A 16103-nucleotide genomic window follows, 5' to 3' on the forward strand; every position below is an offset into this window, starting at 1 on the left:
ATTCGAACATTTTTAGTGCTCATAGCGCTGAGGTAATTAAATTGTTTAGAAAAAACCGAACAGATGGTCCTATATGCTGGGTGATATTAGACCCGAGTATCAAAAACAACGTTAATTATATGTGATAGAATCCTCAAATACTTTGAGTAAACTGTTAGACTATGAGAATTAATCAACTAATTAGTCGTCTGACTTAGACCCATAAATAAGGGGGTAGTTTTAGGACAAATCATTTCCAAGATGTCTGTTATTGGAGCACTAAAATAGTAGCCGAAATGTTACGTTCGAACTTTATCAAGATATATGGATCTAGTCACGATCACCGTATTACGTAGATATCCGAAAATACGATCTACACGATGAGCTTTTCGACGTAAATCCGACTAGATGCGGCGTAAAACTAACATTGGAACAATGGAAAAAAATTGAAAGACATTAATTTTACAGAAGATATATCCGAACTGGCTAATATGAGACCGTGCTGGTACGATTCGAGTCACTCGAATCAGGAATACAGATGCCCGTACTGCGCAAAAGACACAAGCGGGGTTAGAAAGCACCTGAATACGGTATAATGATAACCCAAGTATAATTAAAGTAATTTAAAACCGCTCTGACCAAAAGAGGATTAACTAAAGTAGTGAGTCTTTTACGAATTTTTATACGTAGCGACTCATTCGTCATCTACCGGATTGTATAAATAAAAGCCATAACCCGTGTATATGTATAATATTTTTGGAAAAAAAAAAAATTATGTTTTTTAGATGAACGAGTAAATAATAAACTTGCAATGTATATAATATTTCATATCTGTCTCATTTTATTCGGATTTACTCTATAATAATCAAGCATTTTGTCGTTGGCCAGACCCCTTGATACAAAATATCATCTATGAACGTAATTAAGTAATTGAGAAACAAATACCATTGACCCATGGTTAGCATCTACCATCTAAAATATCTGGTCAGTACCCTCGATGATATGTGACGGAATATGCAGGATAAAAATTACGCAATTAAGTAATTGAGAAACAAAAACCATTGACTCGTTGTTAGCATCTGCCGAATAAGTTATTTAGATCAGAGACACAACCGCGATTGGGGAAATTAAGTATGAGCAAACCAACTATAGTATATATTTGTTGGTTGTTTGTTGATTGACTGACGCGATTAAGCTGTTTGGAAAACCTAGACTAGTAACAGATGGTTTTCTACGGCGAGTTTATAGAAATATAATTTAGAAACGACAAAATTCATATACATAATAGTTTATTATAGAAGCTTAAAATATTTCACGATAAATTTTTCTTTTACAAAATAATCATTATCATTAGTTTTATTCGACAATAGTTTCGTAATATCGCGTACATCGTTACCGTGACATAGGTGCAATAGTACAAATATTGCGTAATAACAGAAATACATCGGATAATACGTTTTGATACATCTTATTATTATATTTCCAATCTATACAATTTTCATCCAAGTATTTTTCTAACATTTATCACAAGTTCCGGTATGTTGCCCGAACGAATCAAAAATAACCGATTCCGTAATCGTTTATTATACAGTTAGCCAATGTTCACCCGGTTCGTCGTAATTGTCAGTGTTTACTATAAAACCCAGCGGGACGCTGGTTTATATCTGGTAGTCGATCGCATGGAAAAACGCCAAAGAAAGACGCTTTTAGATATTTCTCTAGTATAACTATTAACATATCGCAAGCGAATTTATTAACGTTACAATCTCATGGATGAATCGAAAAAAACGATTACTTTACTTTACTTTTGCTTTATTTGACAAACTCTTGGTCTTAATACAAAGACAATTCGAGTGATACAGTATACATAAAAATAAATACATTATATATAGGACGCACAGTAGATAGATACGTAATTACACATTGATTTTCATGTGAGCTATCAATTGAAAAGTTTCAAAATTCTTCCAACAAAAATACACAGTTTACGGAGTTCGGCTATATCTTTAGTTTGCATTAATAATTTTTATCTGAAAATGTTGGGGGTTCGTATAAAATCTCCTGTCTAGGTATAACTCCCTTCTATCATTTAAATATATACAGTTGAAAAGGTAATGAAATTCGTCCCCAATTCCATTATTACACAATTTACATATTCTTTCAGCACGCTCTACAGTATTCCATCGGCCAGTTTCTATTGGGAGCTTATGGTTTGCAGGACGGAATTTAGTTAAATAAATTATGAGGTTAACTGAAAGATCAGATACTAGATGGTTACGGGGCTTGACTCAATTCCACGCGCTTGGACATGTTCTAATGTTATGTATTGTATACAAAGTGTTGACAAGCTCAATTTATACAGCATTGTAGCCCTCCGGCATTTTCAAAGTTTTAGATGATTTATCAATAGAAATACTCTTATAATGCGCATCCTAGTGCGTTAGTGTTTAAGTGATTTTAGTGTTTTAGTGTCGAATATGTAAAACCGCAGTTTATTAGATTTCGAGTTGTAAGCATTTCCCGATAACTTACATTGATTATAATGCAGAATTCTTTATTTCCAGTTAACGAGGTTAAACAATTTTTCAGTTTTTAAAAAATATGGTTTGGACTTTTTTAATAGGAAAATACTAACAGGTTTGATGAAAAAATAGAAAATGGGATTTCCGGTTTTATCATTTTTCAGTATATGGCGTTTTAGTAGGATGATGATTTTAAATTTTCAATAAACGCGGTATAACAATTTTTAGGTTTTTGAAAAATATGGTTCCAAAGTTTTGTATACACAAGAGATTTTAAACAACGAAACTACACACACATGTAACTAAATCACTTTAGTCTTTCCAAATATAGAGAAATAACAGACAAAAATATGTATATGTATATACTTTATCTTTTTTTCGCATCGCTTTTTCTTTGTTACAAAATTCCCAATTTTTATAAACTTTTCTTAAATATTTATGTTTTTTAAACATATTTCCCCATACTTTTACATTGCAATATTATATCGAGATTTTCTACATTTCATGCATTTTACAGCTAGACCTTGTAAAGATTTGGTACATTAAATAACGCAGCAGGTAAACATTTCAATTGTATTACTTCGTTATGCGTAAATGTTTCGCGTCATCTTCCTACAATATGTGACTGCTATCGGCAGAAATATGGTAAATTAGGAATTAACATATCTTAAGTTAGCTTCACTTTTCTTAGCTACTCTTACAGAAACCAAGTATGGTTAAAAGTTCAAACGATCTTCAAGCCGCATGAATCGATCAACAGTATGCCATTTACTGACCGTGACTCGTGGCTACATTCGTATATATGGTTATGGTCAAGAAAAAGAAATGAACTAGTTTAAGTTGGAAAGCATAAAATGTTCTAGTACAAATATCTGGTTAGTTTGCTTAGTCTAAACCATACTTTCACTAACTTAAGAAATTGATGAACCTCATAAACTGAAAATTAAGTTTGAGGTACTAAAAGATACTAAAACGGTAAAATCACTTAAATACTAACACACTAGGATGCGCATTATAGGAATATTTCTATTGATAAAACGGTGGACTCGCACACTTTGGACATACCGGGGACAACAGTGTAGTATAAATTGAGCTTGTCGACACTCTTTGTTCTACCACCCGGATGGTGGTGCTACTGAGATTTGTGCCCATATTCGCTATATGCATTTTTATCGTATCCCCTATGCACGACCGTTTCTTTTCTAAATATGGTAAATTAGGAATTTTTATAGATTCTTGTTACCTCTATGTACCAATGTTTGGTTAGGGGAATTCCATTCTATTCCCGACAATCGCTCGATTTTCGTATTTGTCCCAGCCCATTTTCGCGCTTTTGACAAAAAAAAGTGAAACTACATTACAAGCGTGTGTAATCGAGAAATGTTTAAAACTTACAATCTAAACTTTGGTATAAATTTGGATGCTGTGAGACATTAAAACAATGACCATAAAGTTGCGCATAATAGGAATATTTCTACTGATAACTTGTGGGGTCTTTAAACTTTATAAAAACCTATATATTAAGCTTGCTTAAATAGAATTACTTCCAAAAGTGGTCGAACATGCGAATGCGTTAACGTTGATATGAAAACCAGAAAAACACGTCGGTGGCGTTTTAGATGACAACAAGTAGGGATATATTGTTTTACATTAAAAAGTAGTAATAGGGATAATGGGCTTTCAAGCCAAAGGTCGAACGGTCGAGCTCGTAAAAAATGAAAAACATAAAAATAATTACAATTTCTACTTGAATTACTCGCAAAACTCATAAAAATGAAAAATAAATTCTCACACGCTCGAATTTATTTTTCATTTTATGAGTTTCACTCCTAATTCAAGTAGAAATTGTAATTATTTTTATGTTTTTTCATTTTTACTCACCCGCCCGTTCAACCTTTAGCTTGAAAGCCCATTATCCCTATTACTCTTAAAATATTCATATATATGAATAACATTTAAATCATTGAACTTCTAAAATCAATTTTAATAAAAAATTTAGTATTAAAATGGAAGCAAATAAGTACTACTGCCCAACATGTAATATCAATATAGATAAATCCCAAAAAGCAAGACACAATAAAACTAAAACACATTTAGAGAATAAATTGAAACTAGAGTATAAAGATGATATATTAGAAACTAAATTAGAAGAATTAAAGAATGAAAAAGAAACATACAAATGTGATATATGTAATCAATCATTCAGTGATAAAAGATATTATAAAGAACATTTAAAATCTATAAGTCATATTAGAAATAAGAATAATGATATTTTAGGTGAAGATTATTTTGATAATGATAACGATAAGAAACAGAAGACAATTAAAAGAATAAAAAATAAATTAAACAATAAAAGACCATATATGGAAGATGTAAGAAATTATATTAATTCATTAGATAATAAAAAAGATATAGAGATAACCGAAGCATTTAAAAGTGATATTGGCCCAGCAGCTATTGAGTTTAAATTTCATAAAGGAAAAACAATAGAAGAAAATAAAAAACATTTAGAAAATATGAAAGAAATAATAAAAATAATTACAGATGTTGAATATCCTAAAATTAGTATATCAGTTAAAGTAAAGTTTATAAAATCTGAAGATAAACCAATATATAATATAAATTCTCATTCACAACATATTATATCTAAACAACATATAGATGATAAATTAAATAAATGTTATAATGAAGTAAAAACTAAAATAGAAGAGAAATATTTTGAAGGATCTGGTTTAATATTTGATGAGATAATATTTATAACTTTACATGTTTATAACACAAAATATAATAAGTTAACTAAATCAAAACCAATTGATGAAAATAATTTATCATATTATAAAGAACCTGATATTGAAGCATCGAGTTATATTAAACTACCATTTAAAACTAATGCTGTTATAAATGTACAAAATTTTGATGATAAATGTTTTCTATGGACAATTATAAGTTGCTTACACCCAGTTGAAGATTATAAACAACATAGTTTTAGATTAACTCATTATAAACAATTTGAAAATAATTATAAGATAGATAAGTATCCTGTTAGAATTAAAAATATTCCAAAAATAGAAAGAGATAATAATCTCAAAATAAATGTATTTGATTTAATCAAATTACCAAATACAAAAGGAAATAATATTAAACATTATACATTAGAACCTTTATACCTATCAAAAGATTATGATTCAAATGATGTTATAGATATACTATATTATGAGAATCATTATATGTAGATTAAACAAATAGATTTATTTTTTAGAACAGAAAATGATCACCATAAAATATATCTTTGTAGAAAATGTTTACATAGATTCAGTAATGAAAGTACATTATTAAATCATAAACAACTATGTGATAATCATGATTATTGTAAATTAGTTTTACCAAATGAAAAAGATAAAATATTAGAATTCAAAAAATATGATTACAAAAATAAAGTACCATTTGTAATATATGGAGATTTTGAATCATTAAATAAAGAACTAACTGATCAAGATAGAAAAGATATATATTATAAAAGAAAGAAATTAAATTCTAATGAAAATGATATAATTGATTATTCAGATCCTATAATAACAAATACTATTAAAAAGATCTATCAAAGTGCTGCAGCTTTCGGGTTATATATTAAATCTAATTATCCAGAACTAATTGAAAGTGAATATTATAATTACAGAAATGAAAATGTTATCAATCATTTTTGTGACTTATTAATTGAATATGAAATAAGATTTAGTAAATTATTGAATACAAATAAAGAAATAATTATGATAGAAGAAGATAAAGAAGAATTTGAGTTTGCAGATAAATGTTATTATTGTGAAAAGATATTTAATTATAAAGATAAAAAAGTAAGAGACCATGATCATTTGAATGGAAAGTTTAGAGGCGCGGCACATGAGAATTGTAATTTGCAAGCAAAGAAAATCAATTTTGTCCCCATTATATTTCATAATCTATCAGGATATGATGCACATTTATTCATCAAACAGTTATGTCATAAAATAGAAGAAATCAATAATGAAATAGAAATATTAAATTCAAATAGATCAAAAGATAAAATACCAACTTATAAATTTAGAATGTTAGCTAAAACATCTGAGAATTATATATCTTTCCAATTTGGATGCTTAAGATTTATAGATTCATATAGATTTTTAAATAGTTCATTAGATAACTTATCAAAATCATTAGTTGATGATGAATTAAAAATATTAAAACAACACTATCCAAATAATGATGATTTTAAATTAATGAGATATAAAGGAGCAATTCCTTATTCATTTTATAAAACACACAATGATTTTAACATAACTGAATTATTGAAAGAACAATTTTATGATGAATTAAAAAATGAATATGTTAAAGATGAAGTCTATAATAGAACATTGAATATTTGGAATCATTTCAAAATAGAAAATCATGGGCAATTAGTAGATTTATATTTAAAATCAGATGTATTATTATTAACTGATATATTCGAAAGGTTTAGAGATGTAAACCTAAAATATTTCAATATTGATCCTTGTCATTGTTATTCATCACCAGGATTAACATGGGATTGTGGATTAAAATTTACAGATATAAAAATGGATTTGTTAACAAATATAGATCAATTACTATTATTTGAAAAATCTATAAGAGGAGGTGTTTCAGGTGTATTGGGTGATAGATATTTCAATGTAAATGATAATCCTGGATATAAATTATTATACATAGATGCAAATAATCTTTATGGTTGGGCAATGATGGAACCACAACCTTATGGGATGTTTGAAATAACTGAAGTTTTACAAATTGATAAATTTGATTGGAAGAAAAGAATTCTAGATATTGCAGATGATTCAGATACTGGTTACTTCTTCGTTGTAGATTTAGAATACCCCGAAAATATTAAATTCAAATCTAGAAATCTAGCATATTGTCCCGAACATAAAACTGTTAAACATGAAGAATTATCAAATTATCAAAAAAGAATTAAACCTGATAATCATATTCATACTGAAAAGTTAATGGTAACTCAAGAAGATAAATATAATTACGTTGTGCATTATAGAATGTTGAAGTTTTATTTGAGACAAGGAATGATATTAAAAAAAGTACATAGATATATTTCATTCAGTCAATCTAAATGGTTAGAAAAATATATAGATTTTAATACTACACAGAGAACTAAATCTAAAACTGATTTCGAGAAAGATTTCTTCAAGTTAATGAATAATGCATTCTATGGTAAGACTTGTGAAAATATTAGAAATAGAAATGATATTGAGTTAGTTAGTAATGGTAAAAGAATTAGACATTTACAATCATATCCTAAGTTTATAGGTAACAGAATATTTGATGAAAATTTAGCTGCAGTTAAGATGAGAAGAACAAGTATGAAATTTAACAAACCGATTTATGTTGGAGCTGCAGTTTTAGAGTTATCAAAGCTATTGATGTATAATTTTTATTATAATGTTTTACAACCTCATTTTGGGGAAAAACACATAGAAATTCTATACTTTGATACTGACAGTTATATATTAAAGATAAAAACTGATAACATAACAGATGATTTAAAAACATTAAAACATCATTTTGATTTCAGTAACTATCCTAAAAATCATGAATTGTTTACCAATGATAATAAAAAAGTTCCCGGTAAATTCAAAGATGAATTAGGAGGTGAAGAAATGATTGAATTCATTGGTATTAGATCTAAAATGTATAGTTATAAAACTTAAACTCATGAATCAAAGAAATTGAAAGGAATTACCAAAAGCGTTGTTGAAAAGAATATTCATTTCAAAGATTACATCAATTGTATATTTAATGAAGAAGTTAGAAAACATAAGATGAAATGTTTAAGATCTGAAGATCATGAAATGTATATTGAAGAGATAGAGAAGATAAGTCTAAACCCATTTGATGATAAAAGATATATTTTAGATGATGGAATCCACACAGTTGCATATGGTTGCAATTTAGATGAATATATAAAATTCAAAAGAGAAGAAACAAAATAAAATGAGATTATGAAAAGGATTCTAGCGTGTTAATCAATTTCAATAAAAATTTGTATAATAAATGGAGAGTAAACAAGTACACAGTGAATTCTTAGATAGAATTAAAGATACTTCAAGCGTCAAATCTGTAGATTATAAATTTAAAAAACTAACTGAGTTAACAATTCACAAGAAATATTTAATTACTAACATTGAAACAATTACTAATAAATATGGAGATAAATTAGTAATTCATTTAGAATATGAAGGATTAAAAGGAAATAAATATAAATTCAGAACTTATTTACCAGATAGATTTCATAGATTATCAAGTGAAGATCTAGAAGAATTATGTTCTGGAGATTTCTATTTCGTATACAAAGGTAAGAATGAAAAAGGTCACCATGAAATAGATTTCGAATAAGAAAATATGTAAAATAAATGGTAGAATTAAAAGAATACAGAATATTTGTAGATTCTAGAAGGCTTACAAATTATAAATCTCATAATTTACTAGTACAATTAGATAGAGAATTTAAGAATTGTGTTGATTTAAAATTAGTAAATATAAGTTTATGTAATTCTTTTTATAATATATCGGATAAAACTTTTGAACATAGAGGGTTTATGATTTATATGAGAAATAAAGATAAATGGTTTCATATATTTTTAAAACCAGGATTATATAATTTAGAATCATTAGCGCAGGAAATTAATAGAAGAGCTCGGTTGAAAATCGGGGGCACTTCTGTATTTGAAATTAGATTTAATAAAATTGATAGTACTAATAAAATAAGAATAAAGATATCTAATGAACAACATAAATTTATGGTAAACAAACCACTGGCTAAAATGTTAGGAATTAAACCGCTTACAGTTACTGGAAACGCAGAAGGTAGCTCAAATATAATACCTTTTACACACTTTTATATTTATTGCAATTTAATCGAGCCTACAAAAACTTTCGAAGCAACTAAAGAAACAATTTGTAATTCAAGTATACTAAATATTTTACCGCTAAAAAATGTTAAACAATTTGGAACTCAAATAAATTATAATTTAACAGAATGTGATTTTAAACCATGCATTCATAAATTTAGTAATTTTAAATTAGAAATAAGAAATCATAATGGATACTTAATTGATTTAAATAACTTTCCTGTGATATATGAATTAGTTATAAGATGTAGAGAGTAATTTTTTCACTATATAAATGAATATAACTGTCGGACCGAGTATATGTTTTGGATTTGATTTTAAACGTGAGAAAGAAATGAAATTTAACGTTAATGATGTAATTACACATATTAAAAATATTGCATTTTCTAATGAAACAACATTTGAGTATGAAACAACAATTGATAAAGAAACTTTTAATGTAGAAAAGATTACTGAGTCTTTAAGATTTTACGAATTAGATGAAGATTTTATCATATATGATATTAAAAACATATTATCCAAAATATATGATAATCATAAAACTAGTAATAAAATAAATGTTGAATTAATCATCACTAAGATAACTAAATATTTTGAAGATAGTAATTTTTTTGATAAATAAATGAGTGATAATAAGTGGATAATAACTGGATTATATAATGGAGCATTACTATCAGTTGGAAGTGTTGGTTATTCAATGGTATTAAAAAAAGTATTCAAAATGGGAAGTGTTAATGTTGATAGATTTGATATAAATGATATTTTAAAGTTAACATTAGCAGTTACTTTATCTAATTTAACAATTGATTATTTGGAAAAACAAAAATATATTCCTCCCATATAAATACATAATTTTTTTGCTAAATAAATGGCTTCTGCAATTATAACTATTATAGGATCGGCAATTGTTAACGCTTTAGCATTTACTGGTGGTGGTTATTTATTTAAACATATTGATAAAAATAGTTCATTAGGAGAACAAAGAAGACATAACTTAGCGTTAGAGAAATACAATAAAGCTGCAGAAGAATATAGAGAAAAGAGGCAAAACTATATGGATTATATTAACAAAGAATTATATGATCAGAAGATTTCACATAGAGATTTTCAATCAGTTGATGATGCAATGAGTTTATATAACGCAGTAACCAATAAAGAAAAATTACATCTATAACAACCTAAATTATCAGATTATTATACCCCAAGTAAAGAACAACAGAAATATGAAATAATTTGGATTTTAGGTGGAACTGTTATTGTTATATTTGTTGCTTATAAATTTACTAATTAGTAATTTTTATTCTAAATAAATGGAAGATAAAGTTGATAGTATTGATATTATTCCTCATGATATAAATAAAACTAAATTAAAAACATATTTAGAAAAACAGATATTAGAATTTGAAAGTGACTTAAAGATAAAAAAGAAAAAATATCTAAAAAGTAAAATTATATATTATTTGATTATAAGTGGTTCGGTTACAATTAGTTCTGTAATAACATTTCTAGCAATATTCAGTCCATTAACACCTTTAGCTATATCAATTGGTGTGTTAGGATTAAGTTCAAGTGTTTTAACTGGTATAAGTTCAAAATTAAATATAAAAAGTAATAAAGAAAAAATAAAATCTAATATAAAAGAAATTAATAAATTAAAGAATACACTAGATTATATAATAAGTTTAAATGGTCATATAACAGTTGAAGAACAAGATAAATTATTAAAAGAATTAATAAATTATTAATTTTTTAGTTATATAAATGGGGTTTCCAAAAGCTTTCCAATATAATAAATCAATTAAATATAATATTCCAGCAATAGATTTTAATAAAGATATTACATATAGAAATGAAGTTTTAAATTCATTAATTGATTTATATATTTATGTTACTGAAACTAATAATTTTAATGCAAAGATGGAAAATATATTTCATGTATATTTAATTAATTTTAAAAAATTGAAAGATGAAAAACAATGGTTAGTAAAATCTAATATGAAGTATTGGCAGAATCAATTAAATTTTGCTGTTTATTGTGCAACAACAGGTTGTGGAATTAGTTGGAATGATCATTTAAATAACTTAGATAAAAATTTAAAGTATTCTGATTTAAAATTAATTCACACAATATTTAGATTTCACACATATTTTCAAATCAGAATAATATTAAATGAATTAGAATGTCCTTTACCCGGGTCTAAATATTTTAAAGAATTAGATAATAATATTAATATATCCAAGTTTTATAAAATATGTAATGAATTTAATATAAATATTAATTCCGATTTCAGAGCGCATGGTAAATTGCAAGGTGTTGGTGAAGAGTATGAAATAAAAAGAATTGATTATATGCATAGAATTTCAGCTTATCATAATTATAAAATTGATAATAATAATGGTTGGGTTAATTTCATTTTAGAAAATGGTGAAGGTTTTACAAAATCAGGTATACAAAGAATAAATCAATCTATTAGAATTCATTTAATATGTATTTTAGGCGCCCAAGTTGAAACAAGATCCCCAATAATTGGAAATGATAACACTTCATTCGATGCGCAGAAACAGTTTAAAGTTTTATTTGAAGATTCCATACATGATGATAAAAATAGATCGATTCCAGAAAACATTATAAGATATCAAAATTATTTAGATAAATCTCATGTAAGACTTAATTATTGTATAGGCCCTAATCTATTAATTATTTCTAATGATTTAGTATTAAAGATGGGAAACATAATTGGTTATAATAATCTAATTAAAACCGCAACAATAAATAATTCATTTGGGTTAAATGATATAAATAAAAAGATTATTACTGCTCCAAAATTAATGGAAGGTGAAATCAACTGAAACTAAAACTAAGAATATTAAATTAAATAATGATTCTAAAATAAAAGATTACAATACATCAGAAAATAATAGAACCGATATTATTCAACATGATATAATTAAACTAAATGATGATAATAAATCCCATGAAAATACTAAATTAGCTATAACTTGTATAGGAATTGTAATCGGAGGAATATTATATTTTAAATTTTAATTTTTTTATTATGTAAATGGCAGAAGGTGTAGAAAATATTCCATTTGATGACATGGGAAATAATAATGAAGGATATATTGATGATGATTATAATGATGCAGAAACTAATATTGATAATGATGATGAATCAGCATATAATTCTAATTTAACAAGACCTGATACTAATGATTTTGTTAAAAATGCACGTTCAAAGATAAGTACTGAAAATGAAGTACCAGAATTAACAGGAAAAGAATACGAATATAATGAAATTATTCATGAAATTAAACCAATTTTAAAAAAATCTGGAATTTTAATCAATGATGAAGGTGCCAACCTTTTAGCGCCAGATTTAAAATATTTTAATGGTGAATATTATTATCATTTGGAAGGAGATTATTATATTAAGATCACTTATAAAAATAGATTATTAGCAGAATCAACTTTGATGAGGGTAGAACTATCTTAAATTAAAAGAATAAGTAATAGTAATGAAATAACTGATGTTACACAAGAAGAAAGAGATGAAAATTTTATAAGATTTAAAAATAATGTTGCTAGGTTATTTAAAACAATCAAAAATAATCTAGTAACATATGAAGAGTTTAGAGATCGATTAGATAAATTAGGTAAATCAGAAACAGAAACAACTTCTGAACAGAATATAACTTCCAAAACTAGTAAACTTAAATCAAACACTGAAGTTCAAACTGAAAAACTTTTACCGAATGGATTACTTGATGCAACAGATCAAGAAATAGAAGCTTTAAGTATGTTTTCTAAAAAAACAATTAGAGAAATAATAAGTATACGAAATGATGCCGATAAAATTGCTCGCGAAAAACATATTAGATATAATAAAATTAAACCTTTAGAAAATAAATTATTTGACACCAGAAAAGAATTAGAACAATTAAAATTAGATAGAGAATTTAAAGTTATTGAAGAAATTGAATTTAAAAAAAGAAATGCATATTTAGAAAAAGAAATTGATGATTTAGAATATAACATAGAATTTCAGAAAGAAAAAATGAAATTATTATTAAAATCATACGATTATTGTATCAATAGATTAAAAGTTGTTGTTAAAGAGTTAATACTAAAACCAAATTCTGACATATCACTAAAAGATAAAATAAAATTATTATTTAAGTTAGAAGGAATAACAATTCTTTCAATTCTAACAGCTGTAACTATGTTATTCACAACAATAGGTTTAGCTCTATCAAATTCACTGAAATCTACTCCTACTCCCAATAAACCAGATAAACCTCCAGGTAATAATTCTATACAAGATAAAGTTAAGGATGGTTTAAAGAAATTAGCAAAATATTTATGGGAACTATCAACGAAATCTGCTGCAGCTTTACCAGGAGTTATTGCTTTAATTGTTGGTTTTATATTGAAATCTGCAGGAAACATTATTAACTTTGCTGCTGAACATATTATTTTATTTTTAATTACAGTTGTAAGTGCTATTATTTTTGGTTTAGTAAATATGATATCAAAAAATATCAAGTAAACCATGATAAAAAATTAATTATTTATTTTTTTGTTAAATAAATGAGTGGGAGTTATATAAGTCCTTCGAAGAATCATAGAATATCTAATGCTATTAAAGCAGAAAGATCACATCATATAATTACTCATAACCCTTCAAATATTAATCCCGATGAAACTTTATATGTTAGAATCCCTCGATTAACACAAAATACTTTTTATGTTCCAAATAGTATTTATTTATCGGCTGATATAAAAGTAATCGGTAATAATAATAATTATGTTGTTGATAATGTTGGAAGATATTTGATTAAAAAGTTAACAATAAAGATTGGTCCAGAAACAGTTTTCTCATTAGATGATTATAATTTATTTTCACATTATAAAGATTTATGGTTAACTAAAGAAAATAGAAATAATATGATATTTCAAGGAATTCAATCAGAAAACCAAAATAAATTAAGATCAGAAGCTAATAGCGCAATATTAACTAATGATGTAGATAAATTGATAAAAAGTATATATGGAAGCAAATATAAAATTCCATTAGACTTTGAATTGATAAATAATAATGCACCTTTATATAAATACGCAATTCAAGAAGATATTATATTTGAGATAACATTTGCTCCTGTAAATGAAATTGTATTATCTAGCGTTAATAAAGATATGAGTTATAAATTATCGAATATATGTTTAGAATATGATACAGTAACTGATGAAAATATTTCAAGTATAATTCAAACTAAATATAATCAAGGGTTTTCATTATTATATGATTATATTGATAAATTTAAAACTGTAACTATTAATGCAAATGATGAAATAATTTATGAGAATATTAACTTTCCTAGAAGATCTATTAAAGGTATATTAATATTTTTTACCATTGGAACGTATACTAATGGTGCAATAAATGTTGATAATTATTATAATCCTGAAATAACAAAAGTAGAAATAACTATTGAAGGTATAGCAAATAAAATATTTTGTCAAGGAATGAGAATGATTGATCAATGGCCAGAAATTAGAAAACATTTTATGAATGAAAAAGTAAAATCATTTGAAAATTGTAATATTAATCAAATTGATTATTATACCGGTAATAAATATGCATTATGGTTAGATTTTAGAACAACTGAAGATAATTCATTACATGGTTCTGGAAAAAAACTACAAAATACAAAAGATGGAATACAATTATTCATGACAAAGAAAAAGGGAATCAAAAATTTTAAAATGCATATTTATATTATATCTGACGCGCAATTAAATATTGTAAATTCACAATTAGAAAGTGTTATGTATTAAGATTTTAACTTTAATAAAAAATCTTATATTAAATTGAAGGTGGAATATATGAAATACAATCTCCAAGTGAAATGATATCAGATATATATTATATATTACCTTATGATGAATACAGTAAGTATTTTGGAGATTACTTTAATCAATTCAAATATAGAATAAGTAAAATAGATAAGAATATTGAAACAAAAATAGAAGATAATATTGAACCTAAAATAGAAGATAAGAATGATATTGAATATAAAATAGAAGATGATATTGAATCTAAAATAGAAGATAATGTTATACCTTCTACATCGAATGATGATAAGATTGAAACAAAAATAGAATATAATATTGAACCTAAAATAGAAAAATCAAATGTTCAACCAAAAGATAACATCAGATGTATGTATTGTGAAGAAGATTTTGATAATTATAATGATTATTTATTACACATCAAAAAAGATGAACATATTTTACAATTAGTAAAAACATATGCCAATATATATAAAGATAAATGCAAAGAGGATCAGAATTATTGTGCCTTCTGTAATGAATGTATAACAAAGGCTAATTGGGCAAAACATTATAAATTAAAAACAAAAGGTGGAAATGATTCAGCCCATGCAATACAAGTATTTAAATCTTGGTGTGAAAAATGTAAAGAATATGTAATATATGATAAACAATTGAATCATAAATACTCAATTAAACATATTGGTACAGATAATGTAATAGAAAATCCAACAGTTATAAATCCAAAATTTAATAATAAGAATATATTAGATTATCGGTGGTATAGAAAAACATTTATAGATTATTTATTGAGTAATGATATAGTTACCATATTGAAAAAGT

This window comes from Tubulanus polymorphus, chromosome 7 (genome assembly GCF_964204645.1).
Source record: "Tubulanus polymorphus chromosome 7, tnTubPoly1.2, whole genome shotgun sequence".
In the NCBI taxonomy this organism is placed as follows: Eukaryota; Metazoa; Nemertea; class Palaeonemertea; order Tubulaniformes; family Tubulanidae; genus Tubulanus; species Tubulanus polymorphus.